General features: G+C 52.8%; 1 protein-coding gene across 36 annotated transcripts in view; it reads right to left on the bottom strand.

Moving 5' to 3' along the window:
- Positions 1 to 13107, bottom strand: part of LOC105292562 — a 713386-nt gene that overhangs the window by 525893 nt on the left and 174386 nt on the right. The window contains exon 6 of one of the 36 annotated variants that reach the window (XM_023530985.1): positions 4840 to 6047. The exons of the other annotated variants lie outside the window; for them this stretch is intronic. The gene's annotated coding sequence lies outside the window, so the exon portion shown is untranslated. Of the gene's footprint in view, positions 1 to 4839; positions 6048 to 13107 lie in introns of those variants that run through there. 36 annotated transcript variants of the gene reach the window in all.

Raw genomic sequence — 13107 nt, 5'->3', positions numbered from 1 at the left:
CCCATGAGGAAAGGAAGGCCATGCTGTCTCTAGGTCTCTCGGCACCAGCGATCCTGTGACCCAGTTTCCAGTCCGGTTTTGCTTCCCGCTCCCTGTTCCTCGAAATTACATGTACTGATTTGGGAACAAAATAAACCCAGTGAGCTCCCCTCACCTCCTGGCCCCCAGCCTGTGATGACCCATGAAGAGCAATTCGGCTACACTGAGTTACAAACTGAAGACCGATGGGCTCTATCTGGCTACAGGTACCACCCACGGGATGTTGTAAGTGTTTCTGAATTCATTGCCCACCTCTAAAATTCAAGAAATCTCATTACATTATAAAGTCCAAAAATTAATGGAGCAACACTGGTCCCACATAATCAATAGCTACCTGGATGCTGAGGGAGGAACGGCCCTTTATCCAGAGCAGGCATCCTCCCACTGGCCACAGTCTCACCCCGCAGAGACCACCTAGCCTAAAGTCATCCCAGACGAAGACACCGAGACTCAGGGAGGTGAGGAGACTTGCCCAAAGTGACACAGCAAGCCAGGGGCGGGGTGGGACCCAGAACTCAGCATTCCTCACATAAACCCATGTGTGTCCCTGCTGCCTGCCAGGTGAGATACCTCTTCTCATTTAGAACCAATCACGGCCTCAGGAAGCAGACGGTCCACTTGACATTTGGCTAGAATGAGGCTCCCAGGGTCACCCTGATTCCAGAATAAAATCCAGCTCAGGCAGAAGTCACGCCTCATACGACACAGTGGCCCAAACACGTGGCGCCGCAATTAGCCGAGGTCCAGTCATCGGGCCAACTCTTGCTCAACGGTATTCTTGGCCTCGTGGTTTCCACATCCAGAGGTACAATACTTCCCTAAAAATCAATTGTCCCCAGCAACCCACCTACACAGTTCTTGGAAAATGTGGGTTAAACATTCTGCCTCACAAAGAAAACAAGGAACAAAGGGTGAGGGAACTTCATCGCCAGGAGCCTGAGCTTTTCATTCTTCACGCCAAGATTCTGCCAAGTCACTAAGTTCAATGACCCGGCCCCTTGGGGCTGCAGAACTATTTTTACTAACACTGGCCAGTAAGGAGGCTCCACCTGTTTTAACAAATAGGATTACTCAAGTACCGAGAGACACTCAACAGCTTCAAGAGGTTGGAGGTTAGGGAGACTGACAGGGGTCAGGAAGGAAGATGCTGGAATAATCAATTTCTGACACAAGGAAAGGAATGGCTGCATGCCATTCTGCTTCCCAGAACCCGGGAGGGGCCAAGACACAAGAAATGCAAAACATCGGTCAAATAAATAGGTGTCTCCATGGAGATCATTTCCCAGACTTCCAGACAGATAAGGAGACAGCTCCTAGTTTTAAGAAGAGGCAGCATCCCAGCATGGGGGGCGCCCGGCGCAGGGTAAGTGCTCAGTGAATATCACATACACACGTGGTTTCGGAATCTCTTGGCTTGTGAGGAGACCCCCCCGCCCCAACGGACTGCTCCTCTCTGCCCACACTTGCCATCACGGTGATCCCACCCAGTCTCAAGGCTTAACAACCGTAACTCGCAAGTATGGACCGAAATGTTTATCCCTTAACCTCATGTATGAGTGAGGGCTCTCCAGGGACACAGAGAAAGAAGCAATAAGATCGCTATACCTACATTTATATTGCTATCCCTCCATATGGAGAGAGAAAGAGACAGTTGTGGAAACTGGCAAGTCCAAAATGAGCAGTGCAGGCCAGCAGGATGGAGACCCCGGGAGAGCGGATGCGACAGCTCGAGTCTGAAGGCAGTCCGCTGGACAATCCCCGCTTCCTCAGGGACCTCGGTCTTTTCCTCTCAGGCCTTCAACTGATTGGACGAGGCCCACCCGTATTGTGGCAGGTCATCTGCTTCACTCAAAGTCTGCGGACGTAAATGTCCATCTCAGCCAAACAGATACCTTCACAGTGACATCTGAACCGATGTTTGACCAAATGTGTGGACACCGTGGCCTACCCAAGATGACACATAAAATTAACCTTCGCATTCTAGACTCCTGTATCCTGCTGTTTCCTGAACACCTACACTTGACTGCCTGAGGAACATCTCAAACATCACAACTCCACCCCTCCCCACGAAGCTAACACCCCCCACTCCCCTCGCCGACACCCATATGAATAAGTGAAAACACATTTTCTACCTGCTCAAGGTAAAGCTTTGGGATCAGCCTTCTTCCGATACCCCATATGTACTCCACAGCAAACTACCTTCACGATACCTTCGAATCTGATCGCTTCTCATAGTCTTCTCTGCCACTGCCTGGATTCCCGCCATACCCTGGATCAGCGCAACAGTGTTCGAACTGGTCTCTCTGCTTCCATGCTGTGTCACTTCCAGTCCATCTGAGGCACAGCAGCTCTAATGATCAGGTTAAAACGCGAGTCTGACCTGCTTAGAAGTCCGCAAGGACCTCTTCTCAACAGAAAAAGGGCCAACGTCGCTACCATGATGCCCTTTGAGCCATTTCATCCCTGCATCTTTCCTGCTCTCGGTGGCTAGACCACCTTTCCCTCCCGGGGTGGGGTGGGTGGCGGTGTCTGGTCATCTCCCAGTGCCCAAATAAGGCATTCCCTAAAGCCCAGCCAGGACCCACTAGAGCCTTATAAGCCACACAATGACCATGAAGACACTGGGGCATTAACCTGAGGACAATGGGAGGGGAGGGGTCACTAAAGGGTGTTAACTAAAGGAGAGGAGGGCTCAGGCGGGGATTTGTCTTTGAAAACAATCCCTAAGGCAGCTGGTGTGGATTGTTCTCCAGATTGCATGTTAAGAGGAAAAAGAAATCGTTGGCTCCCAGGTAAGGACAGCGGGAGGAAGGAGGAGAGGGGAGAAACCTGTGCAGGTGCTCGGCCACCTCCAGGAGCTTGTTGCCAAGCGGCCACCTTGTCACACGCCCAGAGGACAAAGACAGAAAGAAGAGCCGGTGCTTGAGGCCTGGGGAAGAGCCTCCAGTGGCCAAGAGGAGAGGCAAACACACAATGCCAAGTGGAGGGCATGTCAAAGGGGACCTGATTCCCACTCCCCACCCTCCTGTGGCCCTTCCCCTCCCTCTGACTGGCCCTGAGCACAAAGGCTCAAATTCACCACCAGGTGCCTCCTGTGTCCTGAGACCTTGGCTAAAGACTTTCAGAGAGGGAAGAAATTGCCATCTTTACTCCCAAAGTCACAGGGACCTACTTCAACCAGGCCAGGTTCAAGGTCCCTTGTCTCACTGTGCCTAGTGAAACTGGCCCTCACTATTTCTTAGAAACGTCTCTCAATTAGCAGGACAGAGCCTGCCAGATACTCCTCCAAGCAATAAAGGATTTTGGCTCTAACTAAGGGGAACCAGGCCCTGACAATGAATACAGGGAATTATCCAGAAGGGGGCCGAGCAAGGCTGGGCGGGAGGGCAGGGGTGGCCAGAGGGCCACCTGACCTTACAGGGCCCTGGCATTCCAGAGACCATCCCTCTCCAGCACATTAACGGGTCGCACCTCTCTCTCAGCACTGACCACCGCTGGGAATTCGATGATCTATTTCTTAGCCTGCTGCTGTCACCTGTGTGCCCCACTCAGCCATGATCCCCGCTGGTGCAGTGGCTACGCCCAGGGAAGCAGCGGGCATGTGGCAAGCGCTAACTAAATATGAGTTGAATAATAAATAACACTGCTAGAGGCTGAATGGGGAGAAGACGTCTGGGGAATGCTGGAGAGAGCTGGAGCTCCAAGGGGCCTTTCAAGGCCATTTGATCCAAATGTCTGACTTCAGACAGCAAAACGGAAGTGTATACCAGCAACTCCAACTGGGTCTCAGGGTTCCTCAGCGGGGGTCTTCGGGTTATTTTTCAATCAGTCAAAAAACCGACCAGAAACTGCACCCTCTTTTCCATGAGGCCGTAGGTGGCCCCTAAAATATCAAGCTTCTTCTTTGCTCGATACTGGCCAGAATGATATCCACCCTGCCTCGTGGCACAGATCAGAAACCCCAATGGGCAGATAGTTCTAAGAACGTTGAGAAATGAACACTTAACTAATGAAGTTTGTTCAGTTGAAAACTCCCTTGAAAGGAGTAGAACCATTAAAAGGAGTTGCGAATACTGGGAATGGTTCATCTAAACCGGTGTTTCTTGATGGAGGATAATTCCACCCCCGCCTCCCAGGGGACATGTCTGGAGGCACTGGAGAGGGGCTGCTGCTGGCATCTAGTGCGCAGAGGCCCAGGATGCTGCTAAACATCCTACACTGCATAGGACAGCCCCCTACAACTGAGAGCCACCCATCCCCCAACATCGACGGTGACTAGGCCTGCAGAACACCAGATTCTAAATCGAGAAAGAAGGGGCACAATGCTTGAGTGAGCTGTAAAGTCTCGTGAGAACACCTGGCAGTCACCACCATAAGATGTGAGCGCCTTCCCAGGAGCTGGGCCTGCCTTGCTCTCCGAGCCCGCCTGAGGCCGCTTCCGCTTTCTCTCCACACTCCCCCCGCCCCGCCTTCCTCCCGCTGCCCCGCGGTGCCAGGCTCCTTCCCTCTGCGAGGCCTCTGCAGATCCTGTCCTGCTGGGGACAGAAGCCTTGCCTCTGCTCCTTGCCTTTGCAGCACCAGAGGTTCTGCAAAATGCCATCTCTGGCGAGAAGCTGAGCTCAGTGGGCTCTTAACCAAAATTCTGGGTTTTGATCAGAAGTTGTAACTATTTGAACTTTTACTCCTGTGTGCCAGTCTCTCCATTGCAGTAGACTTCCAAATCCCTAGGGATACAGAGGCCTTCTATACCCTTGCATTCCAGCACAGGCCCAGGCTCAGAGTAGGTACCCGAGGAGTTTATTGGTTTTTTTTTTTTTTTTGCATGCCTGAACAATGCAGACAGGGCTGTCCTAGATTCAAAATGGATGAGCGGGAAAGGCCCAATACAGGTCCCATGTGGAAACTAGGTCGTTCACCTGCACCCACCACACAGCAGTCCTTGGGCGAATGGTGACTCTGGTCAGAAGCTGCTGGAGAAGTTGCTTTTGCTTTGAGCTCTGTGATGGGTTGAACCGTGTCCCCTAAAAAGATTATTGCTGAATCGTAATCCCAAGTACTTGTGAATGTAATCTCATTCTGACATAGGGTCTTTGCCGATGTCATCGAGTTAAGATGAGGTCGTACTGGACCAGGGTGGTCCCTAAATCCAATGACTGGTGTCCTCATACAAGGAGAGAGAGATGCAGAGACTCAGGCGCAGACACAGAAGAAGGTCACATGAGGGTGGAGGCAGAGACAGGAGCGACGCAGCCACAAGCCAAGGACCCAAAAGGATTGCCTGTGACACCAGAACCGGGGAAAGGCAAGGAAAGACCCCCCCGCCGAGCCTTCAGAGATATCACGGCCCGCCCACGCCTTGATTGTCGGACTTCTGGCCTCCAGAACTGTGAGAGAGGCAAGTTCCACTGGGTAAGCCGCCTGGTTTGTGGTACTCTGTTGCAGCCCCAAGAAACTCGACCGGGCTCTAACAGCCGACAGGATCCTCTGGAAGAAAGGCGAGGGGAAGTCGGCCAGCATCCCTCCGGTACAAGCTCTCCTTATGAAGTAACGAGGCTGGAACCCTTGCACCCTGCCTCACAACCCTAAGGACCAGACGTTCAGAGACTCTGGTGCCTCTCAAAAATCCAGAGTCCGGGTGGGGTCGGCAACGGACACACCCTGCATGCAGCAAGTGCTCAGTAAACACGCTGGATGACTGATGGACCCCATCGGTCAGTAGGATGGGTGAGCACACAGGAAACACTCTAGCACTCTGAGCTAATTAGCCTTCCCCATCCCATTTACTATCAGCAAAGATTTTCGGATGGACACCTAAGAAAACCTTGACTGCGCAGTGTTCCTCCGCTGACCTGCTCATTTGCTCTCCATCCGCGGGGCAGTGGGGCAGCTACAGGTCTCCTGTGAGTACCAGGGGGTCAGGTGTCATGTCGGAGAAGGACAGGGAGCAGCCAGCTCTGGAACGTCTCACAGTGTGCTTTCGCGTCCATGGCCCATCATTCACTATTTCACTGAATGACAGAAATGCAGAAGGGTGAGACCATTGTCACATTTTCTAGATGAAGACTTAAGCTCTGATTGGTTCAGAGATTATTCAGTGTCTGGCAGCAAGTAAAAGAGTGATGGCTTCACTCCAGGGCCGATGTCCACGTTCTCCTGGATAGTGCCAAGCAAGCAGGACACATGATGACAGCTGCCTCCATGATGGCGGTGATGGACGCATACGCGGTGACCACGGTGTGGCCACAACACGAGGGAAAGAACGCAGGAAAAGCACCAGATCTCAACCATGTCTCCTATCACACCAGCATCAAAGCTTGTAATTCCCAGGACTGCCTTCTAGAAGTCATCTGTAAGCACACGCATTTCACACTGTGCTCATGTGAGCTGTGCTCTGCGTGTGCCACACTCAGCATGTTATTTTAAGCATCTAAAAGTGCTCGTTTGACATTTACTCAACCCATACTATTTTGCACCTGCTATATAGGCCAGGCACCATGCCGGGCAGTCGAGACTGAACGGTGAGTAAAGCAGACACTGTCCCCACCAAATAGGTAGAGGAAACGGGACATTAAGTAATCAAGCGATTAAATTTTTAGAAACTACGGTAAGTCGTATAAAGGGAAACCATAGAGTTCTAAGACAGCTGTTAATGGGAACTTCAAAATGATCATTTTAAGGGTCTCATCACAGTATACCAGGTGGATAATCCTAGTTTATTTAACCAGTCTCCATTTACTTTAGTTTGGTTTCAACTTTTTATTAGCATAACTAAAGTTGCCCTGTAATAGTGGCAAGCAAAATATTATGATGTCTATAATTTACTCGAAAATATTTTGGAAAAGAAAAGATGAAGTAAATGAAGCAAGTATATATAATTGTTAAATAGTCAACGGGTATATGGGTGTTCAGTATACTATTCTCTCTACTTTCCTGGATGTTTGAAATTTTCCGTAATTAAAAGTAAAAAAAAAAAAAAAATCCACGAAAAGCAAAAAAACATGATTTAACAGACATTTCCACAAAATAGCCTTTTTTATTTTCCTTTATTATCTCCTTAGGCTAAAACTGAGAAAGGAGTTAACAGAGCGAAAATACACAGACACTATCAAGGTTATTCTTGCACACTACGCTCACCAAACCCCTTGCAATGGGACTCCAGGGCCCTGGCTCCAAACCACTGAGCCACGCGGGCTACTTCGTCAGCACAGAAGAGCTGTCAATGAATGCTCACCGGTGACACTGTGTAGTGGATTCCTGCTGCTGCCGTAACAAATTACAATGAACTTCATGTCTGAAAACAACACACACTTATTCTCTTCTAGTTCCGAAGTCAGGCAGGTGTGAGCGGGGCTGCTTCCTTCTAGAGGCTCCAAAGGAAGATACGGCCCTTCCTCTTCCACGCGTGGAGGCTGTGGGCACGCCTTGGCTCCTGGCTGCATCGTTCTAGTCCTTGCTTTGTGGTCACATGGTCTTCTCTTGTGTTGCCAAAGCTCCCTCTGCCTCCCTCTGATAAAGACGCTTGTGATTACACGGGGTTCACCTGTACGTTCCGGGATAATCTCTCCTTCTCGGGACCCTTAACTTAAATCGTATCTGCAAAGCCTCTGTTGCCACGGAGGTGACAGTAACAGGTTCTAGGGATTAGGAGGGAGGGGGCTATAATCAAGCCAATCACAGGGTTGTTTGGTCTGTCTCCTGCACCATGTGTCACTCACCGTCATTTCCCCAGCACCTCACATGGTGCCCGCCATACAGTAAGTGCCCAGTAAATGCAGAAGCAGGAAAGCAGAGAAGGGGTCCAGGGTGGGAACACAACTCTAAAAGTCCTACATCATCTCTGAGCCCCCAACGAGTGAGAGCAGAGAAGGCTCAACGAGCGGATACGTGTCTACTGGAAACCCTTATGCATCGCAAGGTGTCGGCCTCTTACTGGCTGGAGGGTGGAAGCACCCAGTGTGTAATGTGCTTGCTTTCCTGTCCCCAGCGTTCCCACGGCGACTGCTGCCTCCACAGCAGGCCAGCAAGCAGCAGCAGGCTCCTTTCCTGCCGATTTCCTGGGGCTCCCGGGACGGACGGAGCAGCCAGGAGGTTTACTGCTGTGTCTGATGAAGGCACTTTCCTTGCGAGAGAGTCAACAAAACCAGAGAAGCCTCCAAATAACTGTGTCCATGCCACGACGACCCAGAGAGACAGTAAAAACAATTTCCTTACAGAGAAAAAAATCATCTCAGTAATAGCTACTGCTCACGCCAAGGCTTTGCAAACATCTCTGTTCTTTTCAACAAATCAGCTGAAAATGTCTGCGTTTGTTTTACAGATGTTTGGGAAACTGAGGCAGGGGCCAACAGTAACGTATTCAAAGTCACCAGCTGAAAAAAACCTGAGTCTGTCAAACTCTAAGGCTGGACTCTACACTTGGACACACGTTTGCCAAGCGGGAGGGTCAAATGGCGCGCCCGGAGCCACCGAGCTCTGTCTGCAGGTGGTGCCGGCTGCGACGGCTGGGCATCCCAGCTTCTAAGCCAGAGCTGAGCAATCGGAAGCCCAGTCTCTGCTGAACTGAGGGTGTCCCCGCTGACAGAGTCACACGCCCGCTCTGCACACACGTTTACTTCCACGCGTACTCGGCACGGTATTAGGCACTGGGGACACAGAGATAAATAAAGGAGCCACAGTCGCTGCCTTCAGGGGAGATTAACCAGAACGTGCTGCGAGTGCCCTCCGGGCCAGGACACAGCCCTGGGCATGTGCTGGGCCGACACAGGGAGGCAGTAGCTCCAGCTAGGGGCGCAGGAAGGCTCGTGGAAACGGGGCTCTGCAGCCAGGTACAGAAGGATGAAGAGTTTTCCAAGAGAAGAGAACAGTAGTCCTTGCGGAGGGACAGGCAACCTCTTCATAAACCTCTACTTCACCAGGAAGACAAGTAAATAAACAGCTGGGTTGGTGTTTGGCACAGGAAAAACTCAGAGAGGCGAAGAGGAAGAGGAGGGAAGGACCTGTTGTTTCTACCTCCCTCATCCACCCTGCTTTCGCCAGCCCAGAGGTCAGGGCAGAAAGAGGTGCAGATGGTGCCACCTTTCCGCTCACGGTTCAGCGCGGGGATGGCCGCCCAGCCTTCCAAATCCGGCCACGTAGCGGTCACCCTCATCGAGGGCCTGGGAAAGCACCACGAACTGTGGCGAGGGGCCCCAGGCGCATTGGTAGAGAACAGTGCTCCTTAGGGAGCAGCCTCAGACGGAGGTCAGAGACTGAACTTGGCATTTTTACTCTTGGGGCTCTGCCACGGGTGAAGAGGGGCAGAGCAGTGAGAGCCACGGCTCCAACCACAGAACGAGGAATTACTTAGTTTGAGGCCATTTTCAAAATCAGAGTCCTTAGTTTTTGTCCTCGAGGCTGGAAAGTTCTCCTAACTGGGGAAGCATGTGCACCACGGCTACTTTAGAGCCAAAGGCCTCATTTCTCCATGACACAGACATTTCGGAGGCCCCTTTCCCGAAGGTTTACTAGAGGGGTCCTCTACTGTGCTCGAGCCTCTGGGATGACCACCCAGCGGACGCCTGTGGGAAACCAATGGCCCTGCCCGCCCCTTGGAAGAAGAGGTCACTTTCTGTCCCACAGCTTCCTCCTCTCCCAGCCTCCAGCCCTCAGGAAACCCCGTGTGGGAGAACTGGCTGGACGCTTCCCCTAAGCCGGACCCCGTGCGGGATTGGGCTTTCTCTCTCTCTCTCTCTCTCTCTCTCTCTCTCTCACGCACACATATGCACACAGGAAACAGGCAGAGGACATTCTGATGCTGGCTGAGCCACTTCTCGGCTGGGAAACCTTGGGAAAGTGCCCCGGCCCCGTGAAGCCCCAGAAACTATAACCCTCACCCCATGACACAAAGGGCCGGCGTTCTGTCAACGCTCGCCACCTCTAAAACGCCTTCCTCTTTCTCATGTTGCAATTATTTTTAAGTAAGGATGACAGCAAAGCTCCGAGAAGTTTGAGGACCATCTGAGATGACATCATCTGTGACCACTTGCAGAAGGGTCCCAGTCCTCGTCCCCTGCCCCGTGCCTTCGCGGTTCCCTTCCACTCTACCGTGGGATCGGTCATGTCACCTGCTTTGACCAGCCGGGTGCCAGCAAATGAGAGGCAAGCAGAAGCGTGAAAGAGCTTGCTTGGTGCACGTGGTCTTGCTCCTGCCCTCTGCCCTCACCAGGAGAAAGACATTCCCCTCTAGCCCACTGGTCCCAGGAGATGGAGGACACATGAAGCAGAGCCGAGACGCCCCAGCCACCCCAGATAAACTAGACCAGCCAACGGCTGCCAAGCCCCAGACAGGGGTGCAGGGAGGGGCGGTGCAGCCAAAATCGGCAGAGCCGCTTGGCCAACCACCCCAGATGCCCAAACAATAAACGTTATTACTGAAAGCCACCGAGATCGTGTTGTTGTTCGTTACCGGGCATTGCGATGACAATAAAGCCTCGCCACAGTCTGTACGACGACGGCAATAGCAACGTGGAGTTCCCTGTGGAGCTCGAATGAGATGAACGAGTGTCTGCACTCGAGAAAGGGGAGCCATTATCCCGCCGTCCTCACTGGAGGGTCTGAGGTCACCACTGGATTGACCACAGCACCTTGGTCGACTGTCCTGAGGGAACGGCCAATATCCAAGGAGGCAGCAGGCATGAGGGTGACCTCACGACCTCCCCTCCCACAGCCCCAGACCCAACCCCCCACCCCCCAGCATGGTGCAGCAGGGGCTCCAGCAGCCCTGCACCCGCCCCACTCAGGGTCCTGAGCCCCGGGCCTGGCTGTGCGGGCCAGGGTGACCTCTTCCCCCTTCTGTCCCTCCCAGCTCGTGGTCTCCTCAGATCTCAAAATCGCTCCTTCTCCGAGGCTCGCGGAGGCTCAGATGTGAACGTGAGTTTGAGATCCCAGCAACTAGCCGGCCCCAGGACACAAGAAAGGCCAGCGTCCTCCTCCTCCTCCCCCTCCCTCACCAGCAGCACCGCGTCCTCGTGGGTGTCGCCGCCATCACGATCAGCAGGGAAACCGCACCCAGGTGGGGAAGAAATGTGTAGCGAGGCGGTGACGCGCACGTGCTCCACAACCAGAGAGCCGGGCTGGAACTTCAGGCTGGCTTCGGATGAGCTGTGCGACCGTGGGCAAGTTACTTGACCTCTCTGAGTTTCAGTTTTCTTATCTATCAAATGGAGATGACAGTACTACCGACCTCACAGTGTCATTCTGAAGATTAAATGAGTTAATACATACGAAGCGACTAAAACGGAGTCTGGACCGTAACAGATGCTCAGCACGCGTCAGCTGGCGCTGTTGGGATAGCTGTTGTTACTATTACGAGACAATCGCACAGTAGGCATTTTAAGTATCTCAAGTCATCTGATCCTCTCAAGGGCTCTAATAAGAGTTTGGTCTCATGCAATCCATTTTATCCATGAGGAAGCTGCAGCTCAGATTGCTGAGGGGACTTCCTTGCTTCGAGGTTCGTGCTGTGTCCACGTCACCGGGGCGCAAGCAGTGTGCAGGCCATCACAAGGCCCAGAGTGCTCCCAAGGGCCTTCCCACAGCCGTACCAACAACCAGGAAACTGGTGATAAGCTCCCTGGAGGTTCCTGGGTCATTTTCATTTTATTTGTGCAGCTTTTGTCTTCCACAATACACTCAGCCGGGCAGGCAGCCCCCGTGGGCATCAAAGGCCCCGCTGGCAGCAGACACAGGAGAGCGGCCGAGCCAAGGGCCCCTCCCCCGCCGGCTACCAGCCACCAGCCACGCAGCCCGGGAGAGTCACAAAAAGGAGGTGCCTGGCCTCATAACCGCTCCAGGTGTTACTTAACCCTCAGCTATGAGGTCTGTTCCAGAACAGCCCAGGTGTGCCAACCGCAGGAGTGACAGACAAGGGCCAATGTCCGAGTTTCTTTTAGACCAACGGCGGCAGGCAGGTCGCTGGCAACTGGATGGGTCCAGGGAATTTAACCTCTGCCTGTGATGAAAGAGTTCAGAAAAGCTTTGTGGGGAGGGCACCGCCTCGAATCTAGACTGGAGAGATCCCTGCTTCTGCCCCTCGGTGTTCAATTACCAAGCACCTGCTCCGGGCCAGGCCACGGTCCCGGGCCGAGGGATTCACGGGTCATCGGACGCGGTTCTAACCTGCGCGGTACACAGGCTGGTGAAGACGGCCACGTGCAGAGGCACACTGAACTCTGGGATGAGGTCTGAGCAAGAAGAAATAGGACCGAAAGGGAAGTGGACACAGCTTCATTCGCTCACTGACAACTATGAATAGAGCACCCACCACTTAGCAGGTGCTGGGGAGACTGCGGTGAGTGGGCCCTGTTCTCATGGAACTCAGATGCTTGTGAAATCTGCCTCGGGGACCCACTCAGACCTTCATGGAGAAGCGTCTGGGTGTCGGCTGCACCCCAAGCAGCTGGGTAATCTTGGAGGACTTCACGATGCTTTTCGGTGGGTCAACTTCCTCACCTGTGCAATGGGTATGGCACATTTATGTTGTGACATACCACGTGGCCTTTAAATGTAGAAAAACGTCCTGACAGGGGAAAAGTTCACCTTATGCTAAACGGCAAAAGCTGGTAACAAATACTTCACTTTTGCAAATAACGTGTATCTGCAAGAATACGTGTGTATGTGTGAACGAATTATTTTATAAGTACATAATAGCTTGTAAACTGGCTACTCTACTGTATGTGTGTCCCAGCCTGCTTGGGATGCTGTGACAGGATACCAGAGACCGAGCGGCTTAAGCAGCAGAACCGATTCCCCGCAGTTCTACAGGCTGGGAAGTCCAGAATCCAGGCGCTGGCCAGTTGGGTTCCCAGTGAAGGTGACCTTTCTGGCTGGTGGACCCTGAGTCCTCACACGGCCTTTCCTCTTTGCTCTCAAGGAGAGAAATAAAGTGCTCTCTCTCTTCCTGTAAGTCCTCTAATTCCACGACAAGGCTCCAACCTCGTGACGTCACCTAACCCTGATCACCCCGAAGGCCCCGAAGGCCCCACCTCTGAGCACCACTGCACGGCGGGTCAGGGCACCCAGACCTATGCA

The sequence above is a fragment of the Pteropus vampyrus genome, unplaced genomic scaffold (genome assembly GCF_000151845.1).
Source record: "Pteropus vampyrus isolate Shadow unplaced genomic scaffold, Pvam_2.0 Scaffold59, whole genome shotgun sequence".
NCBI classification, from domain to species: domain Eukaryota; kingdom Metazoa; phylum Chordata; class Mammalia; order Chiroptera; family Pteropodidae; genus Pteropus; species Pteropus vampyrus.
The sequence above is the reverse complement of the archived record's forward strand: the minus strand, read 5'-3'. Positions and strand labels throughout refer to the sequence as shown.